Below are 20,088 nucleotides of genomic sequence, written 5' to 3'. Positions count from 1 at the left end.
TAGGTGGACAGGAGCAAGATGGAGAAATGGTCAGACTTTCCAAACTGAGGGCAGAAAAGTGTTTAGTAGGCACTGCAAAAGGGAGAGCAGCAGTGGTCGAGTATGCTTACTTTCTGTGTGTTCACCTGCATGTGTTGGCAGAACTTCAGGTAAGCTCTGATCAGTGAGGCTTGGTTAAGGTCTCCAGCAATGATGAAGGCAGCCTTTGGGTGAGTGCTTTCATGTATACTGATGTTTTTGCAAAGTTCATTGAGAGCCAGATTGGTCTTGACCTGTTCGAGTTTCTACTGAAGTGATAAAACCAAAACTGAGGGAATCTAACAGGAGAGGACATTGGAACATGGTTTCTTCAGTAGGCTGGTTGCAGAAAAGGAGGAGGGGAACCAGAGATGGGTGATGAGCAAATGAGAAGAGGAGGGATGAGAGGGTAAACCAAATTATGACTGGAACCCAATGCACAAAGAATGCAGGAAAATGGAGGAGATGAAGGCTTCAGTCCCCTATTCAGGAACATCATAGTTTAACTATCTTTCTTGCTCAGTATGTTGCAAGAATGTGTGGTTGGGTGGTTTTGGTGGCAGAAATTACAAGACATTACTAATACTAACTTTTTTTCTTTGAATCTTCAGTCGGAGTTTGTCATTGAAATGTTGGTTAAAGTTGATACCTGGAAGCCTGAGGAGAGTTTATACGCCAGGAAAGCACTAGATCTTTTTTCACCCAACTTTACAGAAATCTTGCCCTAATGCATCTACACTAATCTCACAACATTCGCATTTCATCCTCCTCATATAACCTATATAAAGTATTTATTTTTATTATTATTGTGTTATTCATGTTATTTTTATTTGTGCTGCATTGGAGCCAGTGTAGCAATTATGTTCTTCTTTACACAAGTACACAGGAAATCACGTCAAACAGTCTTGAATCTTGGTCTTACTGACATTAAATGGACACCACTCAACCAGCTTCCATCACAACAGAATACGTTATTCCCTTCATGTTGAATTAAACTTGTAACACACACAAGGTAATTTCTGTTCTTATTTCCAGTTTAAAACTTAAATTATTTTAAGTCCATGTTTTCTATTTAGTTTTCCAGACCATCCAATCCTGACTGCCAATTGTCTTTGGACTTGAGGCGTCCATTTTTCCTACCCCAATTTTGTTTTGGGATAAGAGAGACAAGCACTGGCATATTTTCCATTACTATTCATTTATTTTACAAAACCCCCCTAGTTCTCAGGACGTTAGAACTGATAATCACCCCTGTGGTGAACTACATATACCTGTCTGGACACGCCCACCCCCCCCCCGCTGACTGCTCCTGTGGCTCCTCCCATGGACCCCGGTATAAACGCGATTGGAGACACAGCCCTGGCCTCAGTCTCCAGGATGTTGTGTGGTGGTCAATTGCTGCTTGTTCTTTCTTCCAGCCAATAAAACCCTATATCTCGCCTTAGGTCTCCGATAGTTATTGATGATGCATCAACCCTGTTGATAGGACCTGTCTCCATCTTGAACCAGTTGTTCAACATTTTTGCAATCATAGTTTTAGTGTTTGATTCACCCTTTCCGCAATTTCACGAGACTGTGGTCTACAGGGTGTATGAAATCTCAGCTTGATCGCTAACATTGCCATGACATCTTCCATATCTGCGCTGTGAAATGTGTGCCTTGATTCAATTTGAAACTCCAGTGTAGTCTCCACCAAATGAGTATCCGTTCCAGTATGATTTTTGCAGTGGCTTTTGCTGTGTTTGTCTTAGCCGGGAAAGCTTCTACCCACTTCATAAAGGTATCCATTACTACCAGGATATATCTGTACCCTCCTGAGGTGGGCAGTAAGGGACTAACAATGTGTAGGCCTCCATTAGTCATGATAGACCATGGATTTGTTCCATGGAAAGTTTCCAGGGCACAAGCCTGGGCAGGGTTTTTTTTTTAAAATGGAAGACCGGCAGTTGCCCAAGCTGCAAGTCTCCCCTCTCCACACCACTGATGTTGTCCAAGGGAAAGGAATTAGTAGGGAGCAACAATATCTATATGCAAATTAGTTCAAAGCCCTTGCAATGGTCTGAAGTGACGAAGGGCTCGGTAGAGAAGTCTGCGGCATCACTGCCTGGTATTGGAATTCTAAGCATGGAAAGTCAGAGGCTTTCAAAAAGTGGTGAACTCAGCCAGTTAAGTCACGGGCTCAGCTCTCCCCACCATGGGAAATGTCCGCCTCTGAAGCGGCTGTACATCTCAAATTGAAACAATGAACTAGCAGCTACAATTCACGCCTTTTTTCAATGATATGGGTGCGTGTGGGTGAATGTGGTTTAACGTATCTGCTGACAACAGTTTGAAAAATCAGTCTAGGGTGTCACTTTCATTTCCATCTTTTTAATGCATCACATTCTGTAACATACATCTCTGAACTTTCTGCATGAAACGAAACTTACTGCAATATCTGCAAACCTTATTGCCAGAGCTTCCCATGAAGACCTTTGGAAACTATAAACATAGAAAGCCTACAGAACAGTACAGACCTTTTGGCTCACAAAGCTGTGCTGAACATGATCTTCGTTTAGAAATTACCCAGGGCTACCCATATCCCTCTATTTGTTGAAACTCCAGGTCCCTATCCAGGAGTCTTTTAAAAGACCCTATCATATTTTAAATCGAAGCAAGAGGTGGGGAGGGAAGAGGTAAAAGAAGCTCGGAGAGAAGCTGTTTTTATTTAATTGATAGGGGCAAAGAAGCTAGACTGCGCAGGCGCGTGACGTAGCGCGCCAAAGGTTTAAAAGAAAGACTGCAATATACAGCGGCCATCGTCGGAGTGGACTGAGGCAGAGTGGGACAGCTTTGGCTCAATCAGGCTTCGGCGAGAACGGGCAGAGGCGAGGTTTGAACGGGGCGCGACCGCAAGCGCGTGAAAGTCGGCTTCTGAGATCAGCGTGGGAATTTAAAAAACAAGCAGTGGCTGAGTATGAACTTCACTCCAGCTGAGGTAAGGCCGGATAAGCTCCTTTAATTAATCTAATTAGATCAGGAGTAGGTAATGGAGGCAGCAGTTAGGGCAGTTGAGTGCTCCGTTTGCAGGATGTGGGAAGTCAGGGCGAGCACAGCTGTCCCTGATGACTACACCTGTGAAAGGTGCATCCAGCTGCAGCTCCTGACAAACCGTGTTAGGGAGCTGGAGCTGGATGAACTTTGGATTATCTGGGAGGCAGCAGCAGAAAAAGACAGGAGTTTCAGGGAGATAATCACCCCTAGGATTCAGGAGACAGGTAGTTGGGTGACTGTCAGGAGAGGGAAGGGAAACATGTGAGACTAGGTGAGTGTAAGCATTCGGCACGGACTAGAAGGGCCGAGATGGCCTGTTTCCATGCTGTAATTGTTATATGGTTCATCAGGATGATTCCAGAATTAAGCTGTTAACATATGAAGAGTGTTTAGGAGCTTTGGAACTGTATTCACTGGAATTTAGAAGAATGCGTGGAGGATCTCATTAAAACCTTCTGAATGTTGAAAGGACAATATAGAGTTGATGTGGCAAGGATGTTTCCTATGGTGGGGGTACCCAGAACTAGGGGGCTCAGCTTTAAAACTTTTTAGAATGGAGGTGAGGAGGATTCTTTCTTTTAGCCAGAGAGTGGCGAATCTGTGGAATGCTCTGTCACAGTCTGTGGTGGAGGGCAAGTCCATGGCTATATTTAAGGCATAACTTAATCGTTTCCTAATCCTTCAGGACATCAAGGTATATGGCAGGAAGGCAAGTGTTTCAGGTTGAGTGGGAACGGGATCAGCCATGATGGAATGCTAGAGCAAACTCGATGGGCTGAATGGCCTAATTCTGCTCCTGTCTTATGGTATCTTGAATGTCAATGATCCCTCCTATCTCTTTGATACTTCCATTACCACCATCAGACAGGAGATACCATTGTATTAGGACAAGGACTTTTGGGATGGGAAACACCATCTTCCCCCGGCTACTGAACTCCCTGCCACCACCCAGGTGTCCGTACTTATGAAGTGCCAGGCGTGTTTTACCTTCCCACCCTGTTTCTGTAAAAATGCCATCCCTTTCTCTCAGTTCCTCTGTCTCTACAGTATCTGCTCTCAGGTTGAGGCTTTTCATTCCAGAACTAAGGAGATGTCCTCCTTCTTCAAAGGAAGGGGTTCCCTTCATCCAACATCAATGTTGCGCTCAAGGACATGTCTTCCACTCTGTGCACGTCTGCCTTCACCCCATCATCCTGCTACCCCTCCAGGGATAGGATTCCTCTTGCCTTCACCGACCACCCAATTAGCTTCCACGTCCAGCACATAATTCTACTTGACTGTTGCCATCTCCAACATGATCTCGCCACCAAGCATATCTTTCCCTCCCTCTAACCCCCTCCACTTCCTGTTTTCCTCGGGGATCACTCCCTACATGACTCCCTTGTCCATTCGTCCCTCACCACTGATATCCCTCCTGGCACTTATCCTTGCAAGTGGAACAAGTCCTCTACCTGCCCATACACTTCCTCCTTCACTGCCTTTCAGGCACCAAACAGATCTTCCAGGTGAGGCGACACTTCACCTGTAGATATGTTGGGGTCATCGACTGTATCAGGTGCTCCTGGTGTGGCCTCCTGTATACTGATGAGACACAAAGTAGATCTCAGGACCGCTCTGCCGAGTACCAATACTCCATCTGCCAGAAAAAATGGAATCTCCCAGTGGCCGCCCTTTTTAAGTCCTCTTCACATTCCCGTTCTGACATATCAGTCCATGGCCTCTTTTACTGCCAAGATGAGGACACACTAGGTTGGAGGAGCAACACCTTATTTTCTGTCTGGGTAGCATCCAGTCTGAAGACATGAACCTCAATCTCTCAAACTTCTGATAATTATTCCGCCTCATTCAACATTCCCCATTCCCATTTCCCCCTCTCACCTTATCTCCTTACTTGCCCATCACCTCCCTCTAGTGCTCCTCCCCTTCCCATTTTTCCATGGCCTTCTGTCCTCTCCTATCAGATTCCCCCTTCTGCAGCCCTTTATCTTTCTCTTTCTTTTTCAATATTTTATTGATTACTTGCAGAGATTAATACAAATACATTATGATATTGTGAAAACAGAAACAAAATTGAAATGCCCCATATCTGTGTATAGTAAATTAAATGTGATGTCGAAAAGGGATATTTTATTCTAATCTAAAACAAAATCAAAACCCCATAACAAAAAAAAAGAAAAAGAGAAAAAAATCAGCTGTTTGGTTAAAAGAAAGAAAAAAAAACTCCTGGACATATACTCATAAATTCAAACATATAATAGCCATCAACATTGCAGAACAAGTCAATGATTGTGAAAGTAGTTGGAAAACGGTCCCCACAATGTGAAAAAATCTTATCTTGGTACAGAAATAGAACACCTAATCTTTTCTAAATTTAAACATGACATAACATCAATCAACCAATGGTATGAGTAGGTGAAGCGGCATCTTTTCATTTAAGCAACAAAACTCTTCTGGCTAAAAGAGAAATAAAAGCCAAAATATGCAAATAATTCGGCTTAAGAGTAAAATCATTTCTTCCAACAATGCCAAACAAGGCAGTCAGAGGGTTGGGTTTAAAGTTTACTTTAAAAAGCTCCGAGAAAGTTTGAAATACTTCTTTCCAAAATTTGTCAAGCCACGGGCAGGACCAAAACATATGAATTAGAGAGGCCTCTTTGACCTTACCCCCATTACAATATGGAGAAAAATCTGAGTAAAAACAAGCAAGCTTATCTTTAGTCATATAGGCTCTATGAATCACTTTAAATTGTAAAAGTGAGTGACGTGCACATAACAAAGAGGAGTGAATAAGTTTAAAAATTTCATTCCAAGTATCCTCATCAATTGAAATCTGTAGGTCTTCTTCCCAGAGGTTTTTAATTTTATCTAACAGAAACTTTCTTATTGTCAACAACATACTATAAATATTAGAAATACATCCATTATGAAAAAGTTTCAGAGTAAAAAATTGTATCAATTAGATTCTTATCTGGACATTCAGGAAATGTATGAAGTTGAGGATGCAAGAAGTCTCTAATTTGTAAATATCTAAAAAAGTGAGTGTTACGTACCCCTTAACTGGGTGTCTGACCAGCAGAGACAGAAGAATCCGTTGGAGTCTGCTGGTACCAAACTAGAGGTGTTTATTAGTAAACAACACAATACAATATCGAAAATGCAAATATACATGTAAAATAAGTTAGTAGTAATAAACCTAAAAGTGTAGGAATAATAATAATCAATAATAAACAAGCTCTATCGATGTCTAGAGGTAAATGAATTGTCATAGGAAAGTATAGAGTTCAGTTCATAAATGCTGAGGTGGTTATGGTTGTTGTATTGAAATCGTTGGAGAGAGAGAGAGAGTGAGTGAGATGTAACAGCAACAGCTGCGGCAGACAAACCTTTTGCGGCTTTCTTAATCCATCATGTCGTTGTGGTTATTCAGTTATGACCCCTCTATTCTTCAGCTAGAACGTTCTTCTGTGGTGGACTTGTCACTCTGGCATGAGTGGATACACGCACAAGTTCCCACCGGCCCTGCTGTAACACTGTGACCTTTACTGACCGATCTCCTGAGTTCAGTCTCCGAAGCTCCCACCTCTCTGTGGGTTCCCAACGCTCAATCAGTGTCCACTGGTGTGTCTGAAGGGTGTCTCTCCAGACCTGTCTTTTTATCCCTACTAATGGGGTCTCAGCTATCCATCAACTCTGAATGACCGTGTCCATCAAATCAGGCCACTCTTGCTATCTCCTGAGGAATTTTAACGAGCAAAGTAAAGTCCTTGTAGTGGAAGGGAAATAATCCAGGAAGAGTCAAAATACAGTAAATCAACAGTCTCTCTCCCCCTCTTATCTGTAGCAAATGTTCTTGCCTGGGCTTTATCTCTCTCTCACGAGCAGCATAACAGCAATAGTTTGTAGTTCTCAAGAGGGGGGTTGGGAATGGTTAACTCTGCACCCCATTGTCAATCAGGTCTGTTCATCACTCCTAACAAAGTTAAGAATGAGTCTCAAAGGAATGGATCCGATCAGGCAATCCCACACTGGACACTACAAAATGATGTTTAGTTGCTGAAGCCAAGTGATTCACACCAAATGTCCCGTGCTTTTTGCCTTTTGGGTAAAAATTTAACTGAAATTATTGAGAAATATACCTGACATAATCACCATATATACCTGAAATATAATCACTATGTACTAGCTATTTACTATACTATGTAATCACTCCTATGTACTGAATATTACTATGTATTATTTTACTAGAGACATTTTACTATGTATTGTTTTACTAGATACCTTGTGTTCTCTTAGCTACATACTATGGCAGTTAAAGAACATCTCTTTATCCTTAGCAGCACTAATTAGCTGAAATGTGCCCCATATATTATAGACAATAGACAATAGACAATAGGTGCAGAAGTAGACCATTCAGCCCATCGAGCCTGCACCGCCATTTTGAGATCATGGCTGATCAATTACTATCAATACCCGGTTCCTGCTTTGTCCCCATATCCCTTGATTCCCCTATCCATAAGATACCTATCTAGCTCCTTCTTGAAAGAATCCAGAGAATTGGCCTCCACTATCTTCCAAGGCAGTGCATTCCAGACCCCCACAACTCTCTGGGAGAAGACATTTTTCCTTAACTCTGTCCTAAATGACCTACCCCTTATTCTCAAACCATGCCCTCTGGTACTGGACTCTCCCAGCATCTGGAACATATTTCCTGCCTCTATCTTGTCCAATCCCTTAATAATCTTATATGTTGCAATCAGATCCCCTCTCAATCTCCTTAATTCCAGCGTGTACAAGCCTAGTCTCTGCAACCTCTCTGCGTAAGAAAGTCCAGACATCTCAGGAATTAACCTCGTGAATCTACGCTGCAATTCCTCTACAGCCAGGATGTCCTTCCTTAACTCTGGAGAACAAAACTGTACACAATACTCCAGGTGTGGTCTCACCAGGGCTCTGTACAAATGCAAGAGGATTTCCTTGCTCTTGTATTCAATTCCCTTTGTAATAAAGGCCAACATTCCATTAGCCTTCTTCACTGCCTGCTGCACTTGCTCATTCACCTTCAATGACTGATGAACAAGGACTCCGAGATTTCTTTGTATTTCTCCCTTACCGAATTCTACACCGTTCAGATAATAATCTGCCTTCCTGTTCTTACTCCCAAAGTGGATAACCTCACACTTATTCACATTAAATGCCATCTGCCAAGTATCTGCCCACTCATCCAGCCTATCCAAGTCACCCTGAATTCTCCTGTACAATAGAATGGCTTATGAAGAGATAACGGTGGCTGACAGGATGGTATGAACAGGAAATGTAATGTGAGGGAGGTTAAGGAGGCTGACTGAGAAACAACCGTGGCCAGCAATGAGGCCCAAGATGTGAACTGGAAAGAAATACTTGTGGCGCACAGAGAGCTGGGCAAGTGCATTTGATTAGTTAATGTATAGATGATATGCAGCTAAAACTTGATTGGGTATGCTGATAAAACCGAAATGTAACTGAGATAAGAAATTACTATAAAGAATGCTGTACACCGGAGCTCGGCGGGCTTTCGGTGACAAGTTCATTGATTGCCTCAGCCTTTGTTTGCAAATAAAGGTTTAAACTTCTCGAAGAATTGTCTGCGTCTCCTGGTCATTTCAAGTAACTACGACAAAATCTCTCCCTTAAAAACAAAAAAAAATTGTTGTGAAGTGGGGAGGGAGGGTGGGACATCCGCTCCCCCCCCCCCCATCAACCCACTGTGTGCCTGGAAAGAGTCTATTAAACAGAGTTGCGCACAGTCCCAATGAAGTGCGTCAGCCAGGAACGTCCACGGTTTAATCCTTAACACAGATATACTGGACCTGCTGAGTTCCCACAGGTGTGTGTTTGTGTGCGTGTGTGTGCGCGTGCGTGCGTGTGTGCGCGCGTGCGTGCGTGTGTGCGCGTGCGTGCGTGTGTGCGTGTGTGCGCGTGTGTGTGTGTGTGTGTGTGTGTGTGTGTGTGCGCGCGTGTGTGTGCGCGTGCGTGCGTGTGCGCGTGTGTGCGTGTGTGCGCGTGTGTGCGCGTGTGTGCGCGAGTGTGCGCGTGCGTGCGCGTGTGTGCGCGTGTGTGCGCGCGTGTGCGCGCGTGTGTGCGTGATAAGTGTCTTTGTTGTCCAAGTGAGAGAGAACTGTGTGCAGTGTGGTGGATATTGCATCCTCTGTAGAGTGGTTGGGACAATAAGCAGACTGTAGAGGATCCAGCGATGAGGGGAGGCTGGCTGTGATATGAGGCTTGACAAGCCGTTCAAAACATTTCATCACGATGGGGGTCAGGGCAACGGGACGGTAATCATTCAGACAGGCTACAACTGAAAATTATTTGGGAAGAAAAGCTACAAATGATGGAAATCCAGAGTAACAGTTGAGAATGCCAGATGGAAGCAAAAGAGTTAATGCTTCTAGTTGGAGGAACTAGGAGCTAGCAAGGAGGTTGGCTGTACTTTAAGTATTGATGACATTTATTTAGTCGAGTCAATTTACTTTTATTGTCATTTTGACCATAACTGCTGGTACAGTACATAGTAAAAATGAGACAACGTTTTTCAGGACCCTGGTGTTACATGACACAGTACAAAAACTAGACTGAACTCCGTAACTCCTCTCTGTAAGCTGACTCGTCGTTCTTGCTGATGAGACCCACCACGGGGTGTGATCAGCGAACTTGATGATGTGGTTCGAGCTGTGTGTTGCAGCACAGTCGTGGGTCAGCAGAGTGAACAACAGTGGACTGAGCACACAACCCTGGGGGCCCCCCGTGCTCAGTATGATGGTGTTGGAGATGCTGCTCCCGATCCAGACTGACTGAGATCTCCCAGTCAGGAAGTCTAGGATCCAGTTGCAGAGGGAGGTGTTCAGGCCCAGTAGGCTCAGCTTTCCAATCAGTTTCTGAGGGATAATTGTGTTGGATGCTGAACTGGTCATGAACAACATCCGAATGTATGTGTCTTTTTTATGCAGGTGGGTTAGGGCCAGTTGGAGAGTGGTGGCAATGGCGTCATCTGTTGAGCGGTTGGGTCGGTTTGCAAACAGCAGGGGGTCCAGTGAGGGGGGCAGCAGGGTCTTGATATGCCTCATGACGAGCCTCTCGAAACACTTCATGATGATGGATGTGAGTGCAATGGGACGGTAGTCATTTAGGCAGGACTCTGAAGTCTTCTTTGGAACGGGGATGATGGTGGCGGCCTTGAAGCACGTTGGAATGGTGGCGCTGCTCAGGGAGATGTTGAAGACGTCAGTGAGAACATTTGGGAGCTGGTCTGCACATCCTCTGAGCACTCTACCAGGGATGTTGTCTGGTCCAGCAGCCTTCCGTGGGTTGACCCTGCACAGGGTTCTTCTCTTATCAGTCATGGAGAGACACAGCACCTGGTCATTTGCAGGAGGAGTAGACTTCCTCGCTGCCACGTCATTTTCTGCTTCAAACTGGGCGCAGAAGTTATTCAGCGCATCTGGGAGGGAGGCATCACCTGCACAGTCTGGTGATGTTGTCCTGTAATTGGTGATGTCCTGGATGCCCTTCCACATGCGCCGCGTGTCGTCACTGTCCTGGAAGTAACTGTGGATTAGCTGGGCATGTGCACGCTTTGCCCCTCTGATGGCTCGGGACAGTTTGGCCTTTGCTGTTGTTAGAGCTGCCTTGTCGCCTGCTCTGAAGGTGGAGTCACGGGTCCTCAGCAGCGCACGCACCTCTACGGTCATCCATGGCTTCTGGTTGGCACGTGTAGTGATGGTCTTGGACAGAGTAACATCGTCAATGCACTTGCTGATGTAGCTGGTCACTGATGCTGTGTACTCCTCTAAGTTGGTAGAGTCGCCATTGGTTGCAGCCTCGCTGAACACTTGCCAGTCAGTGTTCTCAAAGCAATCTTGAAGAGCAGAGATGGCCCCTGCTGACCAGGTTTTCACCTGCTTCTGAACCGGTCTGGAGCGCCTGACGAGCAGTCTGTATGCTGGGATTAGCATAACAGAGATCTGAGTAACCGAGGTGGGGGCGGGGCTCTGCTCGGTACACATCGGGAATGTTTGTGTAAACCAGTTTCAACATGTTCTCCCCTCTCGTTGCAAAGTCCACATACTGATGGAATTATTTGATTATTGATTATTTGAATTATTTACCGATACAGCTTGAACCAGGCCCGTCCGGCCCAGCGGGCTGTGCTACCCATCAATGCGTTATTTAACCTTAGCCTAATAGCCTAATCACAGTACAATTTGCAATGTCCAATTCACCCACTAACTGGTATGTCTTTGGACTGTGGGAGGAAACCAGAGCACTTGGAGGAAACCCATGCAGTCACGGGGAGAATGTTCAATTTCCTTACAGGTGGTGCCGGAATTGAACTCCCTACTCCAATCCAGCAGAAGAGTCACAGAAAGGATCAGTTTTGGGCCCCCTACCTGAGAAAGGATATGCTGGTTTGGAGAGGACCCAGAGAGGTTTATGATAATGGTATCAGGGATCAAAGGATTACATTAGCTTTATCTGTCACATATGGTATACACAGAAACATATGGTGAAATCCATTATTTTATGTTAATTGTGCTGGGAGGCAGCCCCCCAGTGTCATCACACTACCAGCCACAACATAGCATGCCCGCAACTCACTATTGCTAGACCACACGTCTTTGGAGCATGGGAGGAAACTCACGTGGACAAGGGGAGAATGTATGAACTCCTTACAGACAGTAATGGGAATAAAATCTCGATCACCGGTGCTGAAAAATCATTGCAATAACAGCTATGCTGCCAAAAAAATGGAAAAGCAAGTTGGACTACTATGCTGTTGTGTTTCTTGATCAGGATTCATACGTGCATCTGGCATTTTGATATGGTCACGGAGAGAGACACAGCCACTGTTGTAAACCATGAGCCTATCGTCCGGTAATGTATGACAAGTGTTTGATAGCTTTAGGCCTGTACTGACTAGAGTTTAGAATGAGATGAGGAGGAATTTCTTTAGCCAGAAGAGGTAAATCGGGAATTAATTGCAACAGATGGCTGTGGAGGCCAAGTCAATAGGTATATTTAAAGAAGAGGATGATGGATCCTTGATAAATGAGGGATCCTTTATAAATGATAAAACTTATGGGGAAAATGCAGAAGGATGGGGCTGTTTCACCCTATCTGCATGGTGTACCGTTCACTCTGCATTATATAATTGCATAGTTTTTAAATTCAAAGTTCAAAATTATGAGGGCTATAGATAGAGTAAATGCAAACAGACTCTTTGCACTGAGGTTCGGTGAGATTGGAACTAGAAGTCGTAGGTGAACCTTTTACATTTTGGGTTAATTTGAATCAATTGACGCTTTTTGTAGAGCATTTGCTCCAAGTCTTTCTGAAACATTCTCACCAGAGGGAATCCAGTGGGTCAAACAGCCTCTGTAGGGAAGTGGATGGGAATTATGGACGTTTCATTTGGAGTCTGCATCAGAACTGGGAGTACATGGCAGGTGGAGGTGGAAATTAAGTCAAAGTTGTGTTTGCACCCGTGCATACATGTACTTGTGCATGTGAACATGACAACTGGCTTGCAGCCGCATCACAGGTACGTAGCATTGGATACACAAATTCACAAGAAAGACATGAAGTGAACATGAACAACGCACAAAATGCTGGAGGAGCTCAGCAGGTCAAGCAGCATCAATGGAGGGGGATAAACAGTCTACATTTCAGACTGAGACCCTTCGTCGGGGCTGGAAAGGAAAGGCACCAACATCACGGGCCCACTTCACTCAAATTGTCATCTTGTGATACTGTAGAATTTCTATAATCCAAATGTTTGGTTTTTTAAATGTCCAAATGGATTTATTTCCTGACCAGCATATGTACATGGATTGGCCTGGATGCATCAACAATTACTGACCATACTGTTTAAACAAACTCTTCCAGACTCAGTAAATTTCCTGAATCCTATTGTCCTCTTATCTGAAAAGACTTCTGCTTTTATTCCTTTGAAGAATTGTGTGCCTGTAAATTGGAGATTAAGGTAATGAACTTCAAAGTAGAAATTGTGGCAAGACTGACAACATGTAGGGGGGGAATGATATAATGTCACTTCAAAAGAGAAATCTGGCTCTTCTAAGATGGGTTGGTGCTCCCAAGCCTCCTGGAACCTAGACAGGACCAAAAAAGAATCGAGCTCATGAAAAACTAAAATAAATTTTAATTGGTATAAACAAGAGAAAATCTGCCAATACTGGAAATCCAAGCAACACGCTCAAAACGCTGGGGGAACTCAACAGGCCAGGCAACGTCTATGGAAAATAGTACAGCTGATGTTTCAGGCCGAACCCTTTGGCACGGCTGGAGGAAAATGCTGAGGAGTAGATTTAAAAGGTCGAGGAGAGGAGAGAGAAACACCAGGTGGTAGGTGAAACCTGGTAGGGGAGGGTTGAAGCAAAGAGCTAGAAAGTTGATTGGTGAAAGAGACAAAAGGCCATAGGAGAAAAACAATGGGGGGGGAGGAGCACAAGAGGGAGGCGATGGGTGGGCAAGGATGTGTCATGAGAGGGACAAGGGGGATGGGAATTGGTGATGGCATTACTGGAAGTTTGAAAAATTGATGTTGATGTCATCAGGTTTGAGGTTCTCCAAACGGAATATAAGGTGTTATTCCTCCAACCAAAGTGTGGCCTCATCATGAGGCCATGGATGGACGTATCAGAAAGGAAATGGGAAGTGGAATTAAAATGGGTGGTCACTGAGAGATCCTGTTTGTTCTGGCGGTCAGAGCAAAGATATTTGGCGAAGCGGTCTCCCAATCTACGTCGGGTCTCACTGACATACAAGAGGTCACACCGGGGAAGGAGTATATGATCCCAACTGACTCACAAGTGCTGACTCATCTGGAAGGACTGTTCGGGGCCCTGAATGGTAGTGAAGGAGGAGATGCCAGGAGGGAGATCTATGGGGAAAGACAAATGGACAAGGGACTTGCATAGAGAGTGTAACCCCCTGGCTCGCCTCAGGCTCGCTCAGCTCGTTCTCGTCTAGAGGGAGCAGCCGCCAAACTGGGTAATCAGCTGGTGTGGACGCTGTGTGATGTCCCCGCCTCGCCGAAAAACAGACAGTACACCATATGCGATTAAATGAGTACAATTTATAAAGGCTACTATAACTAAGTGATTAATAACGATACAGTATATATGAAGAGAAGAAATAAAGAAAAGGCGCCAAACTTATCAAAGTCCAAACCACTTCATGCACAACTGTTGGAGCTCAATTACTGAAGTCTTCTGGCCACCATTCAATCCCCTCCGAACTCCATGAACCGCTGCCTGGGACCAACCACATGGGTCGACCAGACGCTCCACACGAATCTGTCTTCGTCTCCTCTCCTCACCGACAACCTTGGGCCTCCAACCCCCACTCGGGGTCCATTCCGTCTCCCAGCTTCCAGCATCGCGTCCTCCTCCTCGGCGTCTCTCCACGTCTTTGCACTTAGGACCATGCCGGTGGTCTTCCGAGCAGTGCAGCGCACGTCCACCTTCCTCCGTCTTCCTCCCGCTCTCTCCCAAAAGCCCGCGAAAAACCCCTCCCCCAAGTTCCCAGCCTCACAAGACAAAATAACATTCCCCGTTGGTTAACAAATGAATACAATTAACATAACAACAAGTATAAAGCAAAACAACTGCGAGAGAAACACTTATCAAACAAAGAAGCATTCTCACTCTTAACAAACCAAAGACGCCATTTTGATTACATACACAGTAACAAAGAAAAAATAAGAAACCCCCTTTACAGGAGCAATCCCTGTGGAAAGCAGAAATTGGGTTGGGGTGGGTGGGATAGGCAACGACCTGTATGGTGGTGGGTTCCAGTTGGAAGTGGCGGAAGTTTTTGAGAATAATGTGTTGGACACTGAGTCTGGTGGGGTAGAGGGTGAGGACAAGAGAAATCGTATCCCTGGGAGGATGGGGTAAGAGCAGACGTGCATGAAATGGAAGAGATGTGGTTGAGGACAGTGCTGATGGTTATAAAGATTGATAAAAACTTATGGTGCAGGAAAATCAGCATTGTGTACTTTTTGATCTGTCTTTACATTATGAAAATTGAACCTGTATTGGATTTTTAATTTTTTAGTTTTCTTGATGCTGTAGGTACTGCCTTGGAGTGTTTCCAATGTGCCGGCAGTCGATCTCTGTGTTTGAAGGAAACATGCAAAAGTAATCAGCTGTGTTACTCTGCAAATATTAATGCAGGTAAGATGCTTGTAAAAGACTTTTTTTTCAGAATTGGGAGGTGGAGAAGACCATTTAGCAAATCCAGACTATTCTGGAAGGGTTGGAAATAATTTGGAAAACTAGCTCAGGTGATTGATGCTTTGGTTGAGCTGATCTCGAATCTTGGGAATGTACTTGCAATTGTTTCATCACCAAATGAGGAAACATCATCAGTGCTCTGTTAATTGTGGTGTGTCCTTCAAATGCTTGGCCTTTAGATACGAATCAATCAGCTGATTGGTCACCTTTTTGCAAACTCAATTGTGCTGTGGGGAGGAAATTGCCTTGTTGATTGGTTGAGTAGAAAACTTTGTGCATAGTTGTCTATAATTTTTCCCGCAATAGCTCATAAATAGGATCAAGATCCACAAGTCTGATTGCAGAATTATTCACAGAAACCCATGCTTCTAGGAATTCTCTTACATGACACATGTTTGCTTATGTTGTTGTGGGAATTGAGAGAAGAGATCGCTGGAACATTAGCTATGATCTTTGAATCCTCTTTGGCTGCAGGTGAAGTGCCGGAGGACTGGAGAATGGCAAATGTAGTTCCCTTGTTTAAAAAAGGTAATAGGGAGAAACCTGGGAACTATAGACCAGTGAGTCTTACATCGGTGGTCCGCAAACTACTGGAAAGGATTCTTAAGGATAGGATCTACGAGCATTTGGAGAAGTACAGTCTACTCATGGATAGTCAACATGGCTTTGTGAAGGGAAGATCGTGCCTCCCGAGCCTGATTGAGTCTTTTGAAGAGGTAACAAAAGACATTGATGAGGGTAGGCTTTAGCAAAGCATTTGACAAGGTCCCTCATGAGAGATTCATCCAGAAAGTTATGAGGCATGGGATAAGTGGACCCTTGGCTGTTTGAATAAAAAATTGGCTTAAAGGAAGAAAGCAGAGGGTAGTTGTAGAAGGAAAGTATCCTGCCTGGAGGTCGGTGACTAGTGGAGTGCCGTTGGGATCTCTCCTGGGACCCCTGCTATTTGTGTTTTTATAAATGACCTGGATGTAGAGGCGGATGGATGGGTGAGTAAGTTTGCGGATGACATGAAGATTGGAGGAGTTGTGGATGGAGCTGTAGGTGGTCGAAGGTTACAAGAGGATATAGACAGGCTGCCGAATTGGGCAGAAAAATGGCAGATGGAGTTCAATCTGGACAAGTGTGAGGTGATACATTTTGGAAGGACAAACCAGAAGACTGAGTACAGGATTAATGGTCAGTTACTTAAGAGTGTGAATGAACAAAGGGACCTAGGGGTTCAAATCCATACTTTTCTCAAGGTCACTGCACAGGTTGATAGGGTAGTTAAGAAGGCCTATGAGATGCTAGGCTTCATTAACAGTGGGATTGAGTTCAAGCGTAGAGAGGTCATGTTGCAACTCTACAAATTTCTGGTGAGACCGCACTTAGAATATCGTGTTCAGTTCTGGTCACCTCATTATAGGAAGGATGTGGAAGCCATGGAGAGGGTGCAGAGGAGATTTACCAGGATGTTGCCTGGTTTGGAGAACAAGTCATATGAGCTTGGACTTTTCTCTTTGGAGCGTAGAAGAATGAGAGGGGACTTGATAGAGGTCTACAAGATTATGAGAGGCATAGATAGGGTGGGTAGTCTATATCTGTTTCCCAGGGCACCAATAGCAAACACCAGAGGGCATAGGTACAAACTTAAGGGAGGGAAGTTTAGGGCAGACATCAGGGGTAAGTTTTTTACACAGAGGGTTGTGAGTGCCTGGAATGACTTACCAGGGATGGTGGTGGAGACTAAAACATTAGGGGTATTTAAGAGCCTCTTGGACAGGCACATGGATGAAAGAAAAATAGAGGGTTATGGGGTAGTGTGGGTTTAGTACTTTTTTTTAAGGATTATATGGGTCAACACAACATGGAGGGCTGAAGGGCCTATAATGTGCCATAGTGTTCTATGGTTTTGTGGTTATGCGGTGACTTTCACTGATGCCCAGTTGAATTTGTGCCTCTCTCGATCTTCATGGGGAGCAACTAGGGAGAGCTACTCATGTTGCTTTACAGCCGGTTGATGTTCATGGATCCTAGTGGATAGTTTTCTCTCTGCAATACCAGGAACTACTTCCCTGACCTCAGCTGCAAGCTGTTCTGCCCTGTCTCCGCTCCCCCATGACATGAAGTTTATAGTACACCCATTTTTCTCCCACTTCTTTCCATGTCAGCTGTTTTGTGCAGAAGAGGTACACAGGATTCTGCCAGGATTAGAGAATGCTATAAGGAAAGATTGGACACATTTGTATTGCCTTCTCTGCACACAAGAGGCTAAGGGGAGATCTGACACAAGAGGCACAGATGGAATAGACAGTGGCATCTTATTTTGATCACCATGTTAAAATGTCTCATACCAGAGAGCATACATTTTAATGTGGCGGGGAAGGGTGGATGAAGTTGAAAAGAAAAGTGTTGTGCAAGTTTATCTACATCACCAATACAGAGGTACAGAACCTGTGGAATACCATCAGCTTCCTGAGTTATGAGGTTCTCGGGTGGGCATGTGTACCTGCAGATAATGGAGCAATGTGAATGTTGTATAGGCAGAAGGAATTGGGTATTGAAATACTAGTTTAGTTCAGCTTATTGGTTCCTTGCTCTTCTTGTAATGGGGCTCAGTGTGATGGAGTGAAACATCCCCAATTCATTGCTCTTCTTTGAAACTTATGAAGAAAGGTATTACAGGTTTCTAACATGTTGCTTGTCCTCTACGGACAGTAATGATATTTCAGTGTTTGTTCAACATGGGTTTGGACTGCAGGTAGTACTGCAGTTTCTGCTCCAACCACCTGGGTTCGATGGTGACCTCTACTACTATCCAGCTTGGGTTTTACACATTCTCCCTGTGTCTGAGGGTACTCTCCTTTCCTTCCACAGGAAAGGGCCAGTGGGTTAACCTGCTGACAAGATCCCTTTTGGTGTCTATCGAATCTTAGGGGAGTGTATGAATTTCAAATAAAAATATTAACAAAGAGCATCTGTCAACACATAATGAGATTCATTTTCACTGAACAAGAACAAGTTATAGGAGAATGAAAAGAGTGGGAACAGGATTGCTCGGTGGAGCTGGCATACTTCTGTGGGCTTGAGTGAAGGAATGGGCCATCTTGATGTGGAGACTATCAGTGTCTAACTGGAACTGAGGATTCTTTGGGAAATTGAATTTAATGTGATCTCCGTGCTAAGAGAGCCTACAATCACTTTCTTTCTGCTACTTCCCTATTCCCCCCCCCACCCCCATGCCCTCCCATAATTCCATCACTGAAACCCAGACCTCTCATCCATTTCCTTTGTCTCTTCAGGTACAGTAACTACCTTCGTCTCTGGATGCGTAGACAAGGAACTGTGTGGGAAAACAATCACTGACACATATGCTGGTGTAGAGTTAAAAATGCTGGCGAAATGTTGTGATTTCGATAACTGCAACGGTGCCACGGCCGCTCAACTATCTGTACTGGCTTTCTCCATCATGGTTCTTGCTTGGTTTGTGGGATTCCAATAGATCAGTGTAACTCCTTCATGTTACATTCAGGGGTCCATAGTAACAGCAGTATTTGCATAAAGTTTATCTATTCTTTGTGTTTTTTGTTTGCTATTGGTTAATGCTCATTCACTCAATATTTACGATTTCCTATAAAATGAGATTTCTAATGTGCCTCTGTCAAATCCATGGTATAATTGTCAGAAGTTCTACATTTCTATGATGCTGAATAACTGATCTGAATATGTAATAACCATGGGTACTTGCAGACTGCTTTAAAAGAATGTGTCGATTATTGGGAATGAAAGGAACACTGACAGAGATTTTCATGATAACTGTATAAATTGCAATGATTTATGTAAATTTATAAATGATCAATAAAACATTTTAAACCTCATTCTAATGCCTGTTTTAATTTATCGGTTATATGGGGTGTGCAGATCTATTACTGATTTGTAAGTCATTCCCCTGCCCCACAGCCCAGTTCAATACTGACCCCTGGTGCGCTATGTGTGGACATTGCAAGTTCTCCTGATGACTCTGGTGAGACCATAATATATAGAAGCAGAATTAGGCCATTCTGCTTATCAAATCTTCTCCTCCATTCCATCATGGCTGACATATTATCCTTCTCAACCCCATTCTATAGTCAACATTTCGGTCCAAGACTCTTCACCAGGGCAAGAAAGGAAGAGGAGAAGTCGGCATAAGAAGGTGGAGGGAGGGGAGGAAGAAGTACATGCTGGTAGGTGCTAGTCCAAAATGGGAAGGGGGAGAGTTGATTGGTGAAAGAGACAAGGGCTGGAAAAGTGGGATTCTGATAGGAGAGGACAGAAGACCAGGGAAGAAAGGGAAGGAGGAGAAACACCAGAGGTAAGGCTTCAGCAAGGTAGAGATCTGTCAGCCAGACTACGACAACACCCCCATATAAGACCATAAGACCATATAGAAGCAGAAATAGGCCATTTGGCCCATCGAGTCTGCTCCGCCATTCAATCATGGGCTGATCCACTTCATCCAGTCATCTCCATTCACCTGCTTTCACCCCATACCCTTTGATGCCCTGGTTAATCAAGAACCTATCTACCTCTGCCTTAAAGCACCCAATGACTTGGCCTCGACAGCCACTCGTGGCCACAAATTCCACAGATGTTCCACCCTCTGACTAAAGTAATTTCACCACACCTCAGTTCTAGAAGGACCTCCTTCAATCCTGAAGCCATTCCCTCTTGTCCTAGAATCCCCTACCATGGGAAATATCTTTGCCATATCTAACCTGTTTAT

General features: G+C 44.4%; 1 long non-coding RNA gene across 1 annotated transcript; it reads left to right on the top strand.

Annotated features, from left to right (window-relative positions):
- Positions 1–2,502: 2,502 nt before the first annotated feature.
- Positions 2,503–18,666, top strand: LOC132393829 (uncharacterized). The gene is made up of 3 exons (XR_009512091.1): positions 2,503–2,995; positions 15,180–15,281; positions 18,626–18,666. It is a non-coding gene; the product is annotated as an uncharacterized LOC132393829 (long non-coding RNA).
- Positions 18,667–20,088: the final 1,422 nt, after the last annotated feature.

Source organism: Hypanus sabinus, chromosome 5 (genome assembly GCF_030144855.1).
Source record: "Hypanus sabinus isolate sHypSab1 chromosome 5, sHypSab1.hap1, whole genome shotgun sequence".
NCBI lineage: Eukaryota > Metazoa > Chordata > Chondrichthyes > Myliobatiformes > Dasyatidae > Hypanus > Hypanus sabinus.
This window is presented reverse-complemented; position numbering and strand designations above follow the sequence as displayed.